We start from the raw sequence: 15,096 nt of genomic DNA on the forward strand, positions 1-15,096 counted from the left end.
AGCCCCCACTACTGGAAAACCAGTGAAATACTTCAGGCATAAAATACAAGGGTCATCAAAAAGCTCAGTAATCAAGATAAACTTTTTTTTTTAAATGGGGTACTGGGGATTTAATCCAGGAGCTCTCTGCCATCCTGACTCCTTTTTATTTTTGAGACAGGGTCTCTCTAAATTGCTGAGGGCCTCACTGAGTGGCTGAGGCTAACCTTGAACTTGAGATCCTCCTGCCTCACTTCAAATCCCTGAGTCGCTGGGATTATAGGCGCGTGCCACTTCGGCCGGCTTTAATGAGACTTTTTTTTAAAAAAAAAAAATTAATATTAATGCAAAAAAAATCCATGACTAAAAAATATCAAAATCTAAAATAAAGGCCCGGCCTCCTGTGAACCGTATTCGAATTTCACCGTAGGATTAAAAGACCTCGAACTAAGTATCCTGTACTTCCTGCTTGTATTGCATGAAGTGCGAACAAAGGCTGAGAAATTTCGGAGGAGCCATTCTTCCGATCACCCCTTGCACCAGAGCAGCAGCACAGCCTGCTGCAGCACCTAGAACCCGGAACCCGTGCTTTAAGAAAAGGCTGGAATCTGAAGGTTCTTGTGGGGGCGTGTGCATCCGTGCAAGTGTGTATTACATCTGTGTGCACGCTTCTAATCGCTTCTCTTTCCAAGTCCTGGGTCAGGATAGGACAGAGGTTTGCCTCTTAGTATGCACACAGAACTCGGACTTTTGACTAGCAAAGACAGGGGCAATTTGGTTGCATGTGGGGAATGGAAGCTCAGGATTTCTTCTTTGACTACTGGCAGGTGTATCACAGCTCTTCCTGGCGCTTCAGTATGAGACAGGTACACGGCGCTCATTCTGAGGTACCAGAGGTACCTAACCTATATTACCAGACCATTTTAAGTATCTGCAGGACCCCTATAACTGTCCGCAGTAAAAGAGCGAGAAACTAAGACAGGAAAGGCCCCCAGACAGCGGGAAAGAAAGGACAGTGGAGGTGGAAAGGGAGGAGGAGCGTCTCCCCTCGTTCCGTCCCGCCCCTCACCTCGGCTCCGGCCAATGGTTGCGTGCTCCGAGATTTAGCCCCGCCCCTCCCCGCCTCCTTCGTTCCGCAGCTCCGCCCCGGCCGGTAATAATTAGGCTGCGGGCGGGGGATGCCGCGTCAGCGCGGGGCACTGGCCAATCCTAGGGCTCTCCTAGGCGGTCACGTCATAGGCCGAACAACCAAACAGAAAAGTTTAATAAACAGCGGACGGAGGGGCCGGAGGCTGCGGGGCGGGAGCGAGCTGGGGTTCGGCGGCCTCACCTGTCCCCATTCACCGGCGGCGACCGGCGGCGGCGGGCAGCGCGTCAGGCGGAGAGAGCCGCCGCCAGGTGAGGAGCACGGCCGGCAGACCAGCGGCCCGGCGCTGCCCCTCCCCCGCCCGCTCCCTTCCCCCACCGGCCTGAGGCGCGGCGAGGTCCGCCCCCGGCCCCTCCCGGCGCGGGCGAGCCGGAAGCGGAGGGCTGCAGGCGGGCGCAGCAGGTGGTGGGCCCGTGGTGGCCGCTCGTTCGCTGGCTCGGGCTCCGCGTTAGCCAGGGACGGGGCCCGGGCTGGGGCGCGACGGGCTCTCGAGGTCCTGGGCCGGCTTCCCGTCGGTGGGCGCGCCGGGGTCCAGGACCCTACTACTTGCCGGCCGCGGAGGCGCGGACGCTAACCGCCCTGTCCCCATTCCGAGCATTTGGCGGGTGGGGGTCTGGGACCCCGGGCGTCCTCCGTTGCGCCCCGCCCTCCTCTCAGTCGGAGGTCCTCTTTGGAATGTTTTTCCACCTGCCGGGTTTTTAGAAACCCGTGAGGGGGTTAAACTGGAGCGTGTCAAACTCCATTCTGTGTGCCGAGGGGTTCGGAAGTTAATCTTTCTTTTCCCTGGTCTTGTTTGGGTTGCTTAGAATTCAGAGTTTTCTTTTTTGTTCTTTTGAAATAGTATTTTTCAAGTCTTTAAGTGTAGTTGCGATAAACAATTAACGAAGAATATTGTGTTTCTGATAATTTTAACTTTATTTTAGAATACTCTGCTAACCACACAGTTAAAACTCCTAACTTACCTTCACAACTCCAAAGTTGTTCATTGGCGTGAGGAAGCTGGGACCTGGGGTCACCTACAGACAATGTATATTAAGTTGTTCAGCGATAAAAACTGAGCAGCCTTAATGGTTTTGATCCTCCGAGAAGAGAAACGAGATTAAATTCCTCTTGACACCAAATTCGGGGAATTTGATTTTTTTTTTAAATGTAAAATACTATAAACTGTGTGTGTGTGTGTGCGTGTGTGTGTTTTTATCCTGTACTGGGAATTGAATCCAGGGACACTACCACTGAATTACATTGCCAGCCTTGTGTATTTTCTATTTTGAGACAGGTTCTTGCTAAATTGCTCAGGCTGGTTTGGAACTTGCAGTCCTACTGCCTAAGCCTCCCGAGTCGCTGGAAATACAGGCAGGAAAATACCATAAACTTTTAAGATGAGTTATGTAATAATCACGTCGCCAGTTTTAGGGCACTTGCAAAATTAACATATAGTCTCCAGAGCATTAGTGAGAATATTTTGTGGAGTGTACCTATTTAAATTTCCAAAACAGGTTTTCTTAAGGGTTTTTTGTTGTTGATGTTGTTTGTTTTTGTTGTTTGGGGCTTTTTTGTTTTAAAAATGTTTTTAAAGAAGACAGGGATCACAAATGTACAGGAGGAAAATTTAAGAATTAGTGGATTTATTATCTTCATTGTAGCAATGATTTCCTGCGCAAGTATACATATGTCAATACATCACATTTTACCCTATGCAACTTATTGTATGTCAGATATTTCTTAAAAATTAAGTAATCAAAGCATATTTAATATCACAATTCTTTTTCCTGGTACATGAAACGACATAGTATAGAAAGATATACTAAAAATGCATGACTCCTCCCCTTAAACCAAGAACTGGAACATTACCAAAATTTGCTTCTGCTTATGAGTTTCTATCTACCCTGTAACCCTGCTTCTTCTTACTGAAGTAAACATAGTACTTGCATGAATTTTCTGTTTATCATTCTCTTGCTTTTTTAAAAAAGTAGTTTAATCACATACTTGCTGCAAACAATGTGGCCCTTTAGTTTTCTTGTCTTTTAAACTTCAGCATATTAGTATATGACTGTGGTTCATTTATCTCATTGCTTTATAATACTCTTGTTAACTTTCCATAACTCAAGGGCATCTAGATGGTGGTGTTTTTTATTTTGTTTTGCTTTTGACAGCTGTGCTGTATGAATATTTCTTGTTTCCAGTACGTGTTGCACAAGTACAAGAGTTTTTCTAGAGTAATAATAAATATAGATTGTATTAGAAACTTTTAGATAATCAAAAGTAGATTAAACACTTAGAAATAAAATGAATTTTAAAAAGGATTCTCTGTTTAAATGAAAGATCATAACCATAGTGATCAGTTCCTAGTTGAACATTTGTATAAGAAACCAATATTCCTGTTCATCATTATTAATGAATCTTTTCCTTAAAAATTACATTATAAAAAGTTTGGCACAATTTGATATCCTTTTTCATTCAAAAATAGTGTAGTAGAAAAAACACTGCATGTTATGTAAAATAAATTGTTCTGTCTTACTTCCCTTGCCTCAAATCTCAGGCAAGTTACTCTTAAAAATTTCTTTACTTTTGCATACTCTTGTAACAAAAGAAACTTCCTTAAGTATATCTTACCAGATTCTTGTGGACTTTAGTTAAGGGAAACACCTGTCAAATGGCAGAGCCTTTAAGGGAAAGCATTAAGACCAAGGTGCTACTCTATGCAGTCACATTGTGTGTCTTTGGAAAAGAAAGAATATGTGGTATTTCAGGATTTATAATCTCATATAAGTATTTTGGAGGTTAGATAATGTCCCAAAGTGTGCTTCTAGTGCAGTCTTTGTCATTCTAAGACACTGCAGAGACAAATGAGGGAGCAATAGTTCCTGAATTTCTTTTTTATCTATTTATATTTATTTTTTAGTTATAGGTGGACACAGTATCTTTATTTTTATGTGGTGCTGAGGATCAAACCCAGTGCCTCATACATGCTAGGCGAATCACTCTGCCTCTGAGCCACAACCCCAGCCCTCCTTAATTTCTTAATTTCTTGTGTGTGTGAGAGAGAGAAACATGCATGTATAACTTTGAATAACTTGTTTTTATTTGAAGGCATGAGAGTAGAGCATTTTTATTATATGTAGCTTACAGATAAATATCAAGATGTTTTACTTTGTTTTGGTAGAGCTCTATTGCCCTGCTTTAAAAAAAAAAAAAAACCTCATTTTTGTATTTGGTTATAAGGGCAGTAATAATTTGTGTGTTCCCTATTTCCACCCCAAGCTTTAGAAGGAATAGAAAGATAACAAAAGCTACTCATAACACCACCATAGATGACTATTTAACATTTTGTCAGGCATTCCTTTGGTCTTTGAATTTTTTATTCCTAAACTAAAAGTTAATTTGAAACTGTGTTAGGATGTCTATATCTTCAAAACTTATTCCAAATATAATTTGTCTCAATACCATTGTTTTATATAAGATGATAATGGTAGTCATGTAATTGGTATCTTTGCTTTAACTTTTCCCCTGGCTGCTCCTCTGGACAACAATAATTTTAAAATATGTATATTAGATTATCATCTTCCCAGGCTCAAACCCCTTCTGTGGTTTTTAAAAACACAAAATAAAATTCGAACTCTTTATTGTGGTTTGTATACACTTGACTGGTTGAGCCAATAAAAATAGTGCAAACTACACATTACAAAAAGAAAGAGGCTAAATATATTTTATTTAACCCAAAAGGCAATGTTTTTACATATGATCAATATAAGAAATTATTAATGGAATATTTTACTTTTTTAAAAATTGTTTTTATAATCTGGTGTGTGATCCACTTACAGTACATCTCAGTTCAACTAGCTATGTTTCAACTGTTCAGCAGCTACATGTGACCAGTGGTTACCAAATTGAACAATGTGACTCCAAAACTATGTTGCCCTGCCTGTTTCTTAGACATCCCTCCTACCATTCTCACTCTAAGTCCTACATCTTTATCTATCCTGGCCTTTTCAAGATTCTTGAGTATGCCAAACTTTTTCCCTTAAAAATGTTCCTTCTTCCTGGAGCACTCAGTCATATTTCTCTCCAGTAATCACTCCTTCAGAGATGGCTTTCATTGACTACTGATTACCCTGCTTTCTTTATAGAACCTGTCATCTGAAATAATTATTTGATTTTTGTCTATTCCCTGTTCAATTGTAAATTACTAGAGGACATGTTTACCACTAAATAATCATGTATTAAAAATACAAATTTTAATTCAAGTACAGAATGGTTCATGCCTGTAATCTCAGCAACTTGGGATGCTGAGGCAGGAAGATCACAAATTCGAGGCCAGCCTCAGCAATTTAGCAAGAATCTGTCTCCTTAAAAATAAAAGGGACTGGAAGTGTAACTCAGTAGTAGAGCCTTCCTCTTCCCCCCCTCCCCTTCCTTCATTCCCTAGTTCTGTTTTTAAGAATTCTTGATTAATATTTTCCTTTTATGGCTTAATAGTTACCCAATTATTGCAGCCCCATTTAAAGAATACTATTTTCTTCTTTCCCTGAAATAAAACCACCTTTTTCTTACAAAAATGCACATACACTTGGTACTTTTTTGCTTATTTAGAACTACTGAATTCCGCCCTGCCAAACCCCCATTCCCCAAATTCTTGGTTGCTGGGGATCTGACCTAGAACTTCACTCATGTTACTCAGATATACTAACACAGAAATACTTTATATATATACACATACACACATTTATGTAATTAATATATTTATGTATTACATATAATTGTATATATTTAATAAGATATATTATTTTAAAAATTCTTGCAGTTAACAGTTTTTATTGTTTCGACAACGTAAGCACTTGCTTCATTTCACAGTGTGCTAAGTGCTGAGGATGCAACTTTGAACAAGACAGGGTCTTTGCCTTCATGGAATTTACAGATCAACAAATAATTTTCAGATTTTGCCAAGTGCTAGAAAGTAAAGAAATGGAAGGTACTAATTAGGTGTCCTGAGAATGTCTCTCATAGGATGTAATATTTAAATTGATTTATACTACCAGTGTGTTTGAAAATTTCTTTATCTTCCCCAATCTGTTCAGAACATTTTTTAAAAATTTTCAGTTATAGATGGAACATAATACCTTTATTTTATTTATTTATTTTTATGTGGTGTTGAGGATTAAACCCAGTGCCTTAACCTGTGCAAGGCAAGTGCTCCCCTACTGAACTACAACCCCAACCCCAGAATATTTTTAATAATTTTTTTGGCAAAAAATAAAAAAAAATTTTTTTTTTTTGGTAAAAATTTCTTTACAGTTTTGAACCACACATCCATCTTCCAACTATAGTACTGCCTTCAAAGCTTGTCCTGTGTGGTAAATTTGGAACTATGATTCTGAGTTGTAAGATCAAGAGGGGCTGGAGGAAATTGCCCAGTGTTGAACTGATAGCTCAAAGGGTACACAGAGTACGTGGCTTGATTTAGAACTTAACAGAAAATTGGAATGACTGGACTTTATTGAGGGAGGAGAATGGGACAAACTTTATTGTAAGACTTATTTTGGACACTTTTATTATCTTCAAGTGGTAGGACTGCTTCCACCTCTCCTCCACCATCCTGTCCAGTTTATTTGGATTCAGTGATTCAAATGGACTCCTACACATAGTTCATTTTATTTTGCCCCTTTGTACTTTTCTACACTGTTTCTACTATATTTTTGCTTTTCTGTACTTAAGACTTTTGCATATGCTGTTTTTTTTTTGTTTTTTTTTTTTTTGCTTAATGCCACAAAATAGGTTAGGTCCTGTTGCTCTATAGTTGTATTTCATATTGGGCATTTCATAAACATTTGTAACAGTTGAAATTCATTAAGTGTGTGTGATTTGTTTTACTGTCTGTTTCTTCCTCCAGAGCTATGTTTTACAGTCTGGTAGTTACCAGGCACTTATGGCTATTTAATGAATTAAAATTAAAAAAATATTAAAAATTTAGTTTCTCACTGGTATTAGTCCCATATCAGGTGCTCAGTAGCTATATGTGACTTTTGGCTGTTGTACTGAACAGGAAGGATCTGGAGTCTTCCACTATAATAAAAATTAATCTTTGTTTATATAGTTAATGGCTACCATACTTTATTTAAATTAAAATAGTCACATTTTAATCATGAATTGAGATGTCCTGTAAGTATGAACTTGACTTTTAGTACAAAACAGGAATGAAAATCAGTTTTTAAAAATAGTTATATATTGAAGTTAAAATTTGCATATTTTGAGTTAAATAAAATATATAATTACAATGAATTTAACATATATCTGTAGTTATATTTCTTTTGGACAGTGCTGATCTGATTCTAGAGCAGAAGTTATTTTTTTGTTTTTTAAATTTTTACTTGTAGATGGACCCAATGTCTTTGTTTGTTTGTTTGTTTTTATGTGACACTGAGGCTCCAACCCAGTGCCTCACACATGCTAGGCAAGTGCTCTGCCAGTGAGCTACAGCCCCCACCGCCTCTAGACCAGAAGTTTTTACACAGGTAGAGACTGTTTATTTTGTTGACCATAGTATAACAGCAGATTATACCTAGCACATAGTAGGTTTTCAAATGATTTGGTAAGTGAATAACCTGCCTTTGTTAACTTTGAATGCCATTGTTTAATTGACAAGAGACTCTTACCTATTCAATGTTTACTTTGCAGAATTGTTAGTTTTCTTTGTGACTGATTTTTTTAAAAAAATTGTCAAGACGCTTTCCTTTTAATATATTTTTGTAAAAATTAATCTTCCTTATCCAATCTTTTAATTTTTTTTCTTCTAGTTTAGGCAGCTAAGGAGACAGAAGGAAATAAAGAAAAGCCTACCAGTTCTGTTTTTTGTACATTTTTCTATGTCTAGCAGTTTTACTTAGATATCTGTCATATTATTTGGAACGTGAAAAATATTATTTGAGGATTGTGAATGCTTTTTCCTTTACTTACACTTTTGTCTCATTATTATCCCTGTTTCTTTTCAGTTTGCATTTATTCGTGACCTTGTTTATTCCTTTAGACTGAAAACAAAGGGCCTTACTGTCTCTTTTACAGAAATCTCTTTTCTTATCAGTTTGGTTTATGCTTTCTTATCTGTATGTTGCCTTAATGTTTCCTTTTTATTCAGTGTTGCCTGAATGGACCATAACTACCCTCTCCAACTCCCCAAATACATGTTGTATATTTTTTTTCCATTATGGGCTAGAAGATTTACACCAGAAGTTTCCAAGCTCATATACCTTACTCTTGTAGGAGGAGAATATTTGCCATGGAGATATTTTTTTGAATGGTGTTTCTTAAAAAATTATCCCTTGGATGGTGGTTTTCAAACTTCATTTTTATTGATCCAGTCATGTTTTGCTGATGTCAGGTTGGTCCTTTCATCAACTACTGCATAAACCACCAATTGTATCCAGGAAGAATGCCCAGGATTAATTTCTTTTGTAGGAAGAACAGTTTGAACTATTTTAGTCCTTTAAAATTCAAAGTTTTTGCCTTACTCTGTATGTATCCCACTGAAAGTTCTTTCTAATAGTCTAGGTATCGATTCTTTGTATAGGGTCTTTTTTATCAAAAATAAAGTGGGACCAAGTTGTTCAGTGGCTTCTTCTAACTTGATTTTTAGCTGATATGTTTGGGGAAAATCTCTGAGCTCCTGCAAAGATTATACAATACATTCTTTGAATACTTGATGTTAAAAAAAAAAGTGGTATTGTCACATGCAAGCTGGGAGGGAACTTTTGTGGTATCTTATTGTTCCTATGAAGTAATGTTGTTTCCTACTATACAATTTATGGTCTTGATATTGCTTTCTTTTATTTAGTTTTGTTGTTTTCTTCTGTTGCTGATTTAGAAATGGAGTAAAACATCCTAGTTTTCATCTGCAAGCCACCTAACTAATTATTACCTCCAAGTTCTTTCAAGTAAATCCTACACAATCTGAAATCTCTAAGCCCACATCTCCAATCCTTTTTCTTGGTTATAGATTGAGAGTGGTCTTGGTGTTATATTAGTGTATAATTTGTATCTGTTTCATGCAAATAATTAACTTTGAAATGAAAAATAGACATCAGAGCAGAGGTTTATTTGGTTCCCATTGACTCTGCTAATTTTATGCTTGCTACATTTTAAGAACAAAAACTTTTGCCATCTCTTTCTATAATCTTTTTTTGGGGCTATCTGTTTTCCTCAAGTTTTAGACTATAACTCAAATTATGTATTCTTTCTGCTGATTGCTTCTGTACCTCTTTTACCTCCTATATGTTATTTGTAGAGTGTGCACACAGCGGGAGGAAAACCTGAACTTGACTCATGAAGTGCTGGGCATTCAAAGCAGTGATTCCTTGCAAAGGATCTTGGGACTAGACCACTGTGAATTGGCTCTTTCAATTTGTCCACTTAAAGGGCATAATAGATTGCGCAGCTGTTTGGGCTTTAGCAGGGTATTGCTACATATTCATGTCAGGTTGCAATTATGTGAATTTTCAGTTTGTTACAAAGACTTCTCTTTGTATTCAAAACAATTTTGTTGATTTTGTGTTTTAATATGTGAGTTTTCTTTCTGAAAAAGATGGTTGCAAGATTTTGAACTTTGAGACTAAATTAAAATTATTAAATATATAAACATTAAAAGCATGCTTTAAGAAGCCATGTTAATTTGCTTTAATTTTGCATTTTTATGAATAACAGAACTTTTTTTTTTAAGATGCAGATGGACACAATACTTTTATTTTATTTATTTTTATCTGGTGCTGAGGGTCGAACCCAGTGCCTCACACTTGCTCTACCACTGAGCCACAACCCCAGTCTGAGTCAGAATTTTTGATAGAGGTGAAAATTATACTTAACACATTAAATACTTTTGACCCAATCAGAAAACAATTAATTTCAGAGTGATGTTTGATTGGGTCAGGCTACTAAATCATAGCAGTTCTAATGAAAACATAAATTTATATCATGAAATGTAGCAAACTAAGTCATGTATAAAGTCACAGCAAATCTTTTTTGTTTAAAAATCAAAGTACCTGTATGGTATCTCTTTAGAATCTCTGTAGTAAAAATACCATTTACTGTAGCTTATTGAGTAGTTTAAAAGGAATATGTCTTTCAGCTGCACTTCAGGATATCCATGACACCTTGAAGTGGGTACACAGTAGTTTCCATCCTCCTTTTAAAAAACAACCATGAATTTAAAAATACTTTGTGTACAACCAGTGACTTGAAAAATTGCGCTCTATATGTGTAATATGAAATAAATTGCATTCTGCCATCATGTATAACAAATTAAAATAAATAAGTAATTTAAAAAAAACAACCATTAAGTGGCTGGGGATGTGGCTCAAGCAGTAGCGCGCTCGCCCGGCATGCGTGCGGCCTGGGTTCGATCCTCAGCACCACATACAAACAAAGATGTTGTGTCTGCTGAAAACTAAAAATAAATAAATATTAAAATTCCCTCTCTCGAATGGAAATGGAAGGAGACCCTCAGGGTTATACAAAATTTCATACAAGAGGAAGTGAGGGGAAAGGGGAAAATAATACAAGGGGGAGAAATGAATGACAGTAGAGGGGGTAGAGAGAGGGGAGGGGAGGGGAGGGGAGGGGAGGGGGGATAGTAGAGGTTAGGAAAGGCAGCAGAATACAACAGACACTAGTATGGCAATATGTAAATCAATGGATGTGTAACTGATGTGATTCTGCAATCTGTATACGGGGTAAAAATGGGAGTTCATAACCCACTTGAATCAAAGTGTGAAATATGATATATCAAGAACTATGTAATGTTTTGAACAACCAACAATAAAAATTTTTAAATAAATAAAAAAAAATTCCCTCTCTCTCTCAAAAAAAAAAAAAAGAAAAGAAAAGAAAAAAGAAACAACCATTAAGCCTGGCATAGTGGCGCATGTCTATAATCTCAGTGACTGGGGAAACTGAGGCTGGAGGATCACAAGGTCAAAGCCAGCCTCAGCAACTTAATGAGACCCTGTCTGAAAACAAAAAAAAGGTCTGGGGATATGGCTCCATAGTCAAGTACCCCCTACATTCAATCCCCAGTTCCAAAAAAAGAAAAAGAAAAACCTTCCTAAACTTTATACCTGGGCTTGAGGGTATAGCTTGGGTAGAGCACTTACCTAGTGTGTACCCTGGGTTTAATCCCCAGCACTGCAGAAATAAATAAATAAATAAATAAATAAATACTCTATACCTGAACTTGTCATTAGAACAAATTGTCTTTTCCTTTTAGAACTCCATTTGTAAGCATTAACCTTAGCAAAACATACAGTGTCACTTTGTTAAATGTACTAATATAGAAATAATATTTCTGCCTAGTTTTTCTTTCAGTCTTAGATGGAAATTATCAATCTTTGATGTTGTTGAAAATTTTATTGTGTTATATTTATTGAGAGCTTGTCAGTGAATTTGATAACTTAGAAATGAATCTTTTGCATTCAGTATTTTAATGCAATTTTCACCCAAATTATGATCTTTAAGTCTTAGAAAACATACTAATACTCTTTTGAATCCATTTTAAAATTTTCAGAAAAAATGTGAATTCTATTAATAAGAATCTGTCTTTTTAAAACAACGCAGTCATCTTCATGGCTGTGTAAAAATAAATGATTTAGGTTAAAACTTTTATCACTAAACTTCATGTCAAAGGCTCTTCTGTGGGATTTTTCATTGATGTTATTTAGTTTATTTTTCACCCAGACAAAAGAGAAAGCAAATAGTATATGATGGGAAAACTGAAACATTACTTACTGTTTCTTTAAGAAACCAGCTTATCCAGGGGGTTTTAGTGTGTTTAACCTAACCTGCTAGCAAGGAAAAGTTCTTTAAAATAATGGATATTAGCCGTATCCAATCACAATTATCAGTTTCACTAACAGGGAGGAGATTTTACTCTTCGGCCACTAGAATTGGAGAAGGTGGAGCTTGGTATTCAGGTTTGGTTGCTTTGGAGTACAGCTTCAAGTGAAGTTAATCTGAGGTGAAGCAAACAGAAAATTGTGGAGGTTTTGTTGGTAGGATTTTTGTTCTAATCTCTTAATAATCCTATATTTTGTACTTTTGCTCCTTTATGCTTCTGTGTATGCTAGGTGTTATTTCTATTTTCTGATGCAAACTGAAGATTAAAATTAAGCAGGGAAGCAGAACAAAAGGGCTGTTTGGACAGGAAATAGGTGTTCAGAGAATCAAACTTGACTTTCTTTTATCATTATTTTTAGTTCAGAATTAGAGTGACATAAAAAAAAGTCTTTGAATCAAAATCATCTCCAATAACAGGCTTTTCTTTTTGATTGGATGTTGGAGCAATCAATTTTCAGTTTTTATGAGTGACATCTTATAAAGGTTTATTTGGTGTCATTTTCCTTAAACCTAAGATGTTAAGTTGCTAAAAGACAGATAAGTGTGGCAGGTTTAAACTTGTTTTTAAAGGATTGAAATGCCAGCTGTTTAATTTTCTTTTTTTTTTTTTTTACCCCTAGAATGTCCTCCTTCTTTTTAACTCCAGTGTATTTTAAATATTTTAAATATGTTCACAATTTTAGCTTTGGTTTTAAAAGGTCATTGATATATTTTATATAGAACAAAATAAAACTGCTTTCTTCTCCAAACTCTTCATTTCTTTCAAAGGGGGAGATAAGTAATTAACACCCTTTTGAAACAGGAAGTGGATGGATTTGTATTTTTTAAAAACTATAGGTAAGCTACCAAAACTTGAAAAAGAAAGTATCTACAAATCTGTTGACATTTCTTATTTATGAAATAATTGTATATTTCAGTACCATATTTTTTTCTTGGGAGACTGTTTCCTTTATATTGTTGCCCTTTGCTCTCATAGATAAAGATATGAAAGTTCATTTCAATTATCAGTTCAAACGCCAACTGAGCATTTTCAGCCAGTGTCTTTGTATTTACTGTGCTGTTCATTCCTAAGTCAGAGGTTTTTAAATTAATGCTTTTCTACTATCTCTGTTGCTTAAACAATAATGATAAACAAGTCACCCATATACCCACAGTATCATTATGTGGTGGCCTTATTTTCTCCATCTTTCCTTCTATATATTATGGCTTTTCCCCAATAAATGTGAATAAGTACAGTGTTGTATATTTTTTCACTAAGCTGTATCCTCTCTTATTAAAATTGTTTTAATTCCAGTAGATATGCAATGAAAGTTGATTTGACCTTAACCTAGTCTTTTGCCTGTTCTATTTTTGGGTTGTTCCTAATTTTTCATAATTTTAAATGGAATTACATTGAATACATTTCTGTAGATATCTTTAAAATATTTCCCCTTTTAAAAAGATTTATTTCTTTTGGAACAAACCCCTAGAGTGTGCTTATCTAGATCAAAGGAAATGAACAATTCACTGGCCAGATTGCTTTTCAAAAAGGTTATACCAATTTATATTACCATGCTTCATATTTTCTCTGATGGGTAACCCCTTAAATTTTTTATTATCCTTTGCCTCTGGAGCTCTCTGAGTTATTCATTTAGTTTTTCCTTAAACAAATAACCTATTTAAAACTTCATTTTCCAAGATAAAGATGGATCTAAATCCATTTTCTGGATATTAAAATTAGCTGAAGGAAATTGGGGAAATATTTACCCACTTAAGTGAACAATTATATATTTTTGTTGGGTATTTTATTTATTACATGTTATTGCTATTAACAAGTACAGGGCTTAATATTTTATCCTGGCTTTGTTGTTAATGCCAGCACTCCTTAGTGTGTGCTGCTTCTGGTAAGGACACAACAGAAGAAATATTTCCTTCTAAGAAAATATATCAGAAACATTTTTAGAGAAGGAGCTGGAATAGTTTCAGTTAACATTACCTGTATCCAAACATGTATGAATAGCCATTGTCAATGTGCATTTCTGAATTTTGGGTTTTTAAAAATACACTTTAGAAACAGAATTTGTATGCATAGTTCTCAGTATTAAATGGTACAATAGCACCTTTACAGTATTTCATAGGTTTTCAGTTAAAGGTAAAAAGATACCTGTACACAAAGTGGTGCTAGTCATGTTATTTCTGTTTCTCTGAGAGCATTCTTTGTTTGGCATTAACTGCTGATTATGTATGCTCTTACTAACTATTCTGCTAAATGGAATAGGCCTTTAACTGTTTAGCTTATGAACTAGCTAACAAATGTTACAGAATAACCTTAAACTTAAAGCAAAATTTGAGACAAAAATACTAATTTAATTAATGGGGCAATAAAAAGCCATGGGTTAAGCTGCAACTCATTGGTGCGAGCTATAGTTGGAATGTGTGTTATCTTAAATGGTCTAGTCGTTTTCCAGTTTAAATAATTTAAATTTATTTTCCGTAAATTTATTTTAATTAACTGATAATTTAGTATCTCTAACTTTCATAGGTAATGTTGGTATGTTTTTCACTATGTTTGTTTTTAGTGGGAAACAATTTTTTTAAGTCTGTTTTGTTTGTTATGATTGAAGAATGATTTTTCCAGATACTTTGGTTTTTTTTAACATTTGGAATAGAAGAGAAATTTTAATTAAATTAAAATTAATTAAAAATTTCCTTATTTACATCACAAATATTTCCTTTATTCTGAATTTGAGAAAATGTAATCTATTTTCTTTTTATCAAATCATTGCTACCAGGTAGAGATGAAGATATGTAAATATAATTTAAAATCATGTCAAATATGACTGTTGATTACATTTTAAGGGATACCCAAGTAAAGATTTACCTACTCTTTTACTCTGGAAAACACTAAACTTTTGAGAAATTATGATCTTTAATGGATTCTCTACTGCAACTCTACTATATTGGCTTGGTTGACAGAAGTAGGGAGGATCCTCTTAGTTCATTGCTTTCAGTGGGAAGAATAAAAATGAGCTTTCTACCTGGAAAAGAGTGCTGTTAAATTGACATAGATGTTGGGGCAAGATATGAATAGTGATAGCTCTATTTTATCCTTCAGA

At 35.7% G+C, this 15,096-nt stretch overlaps 1 protein-coding gene across 16 annotated transcripts in view; it reads left to right on the forward strand.

The window, feature by feature from the left end:
- Positions 1-1,230: 1,230 nt before the first annotated feature.
- Positions 1,231-15,096, forward strand: part of Zfand6 (zinc finger AN1-type containing 6) — a 69,451-nt gene continuing 55,585 nt past the window's right edge. For 3 of the 16 annotated variants that reach the window (XM_046428801.2, XM_046428806.2, XM_046428810.2), the window contains exon 1: positions 1,231-1,377. The gene's annotated coding sequence lies outside the window, so the exon portion shown is untranslated. Of the gene's footprint in view, positions 1,378-12,050; positions 12,157-15,096 lie in introns of those variants that run through there. The other 13 variants (XM_058574082.1, XM_046428802.2, XM_058574089.1 and 10 more) reach the window with 11 other exon arrangements.

This window comes from Marmota monax, unplaced genomic scaffold, assembly GCF_021218885.2.
Source record: "Marmota monax isolate L192 unplaced genomic scaffold, Marmota_monax_Labrador192_F-V1.1 WCK01_AAM20220418_F8-fsc00179, whole genome shotgun sequence".
NCBI lineage: Eukaryota > Metazoa > Chordata > Mammalia > Rodentia > Sciuridae > Marmota > Marmota monax.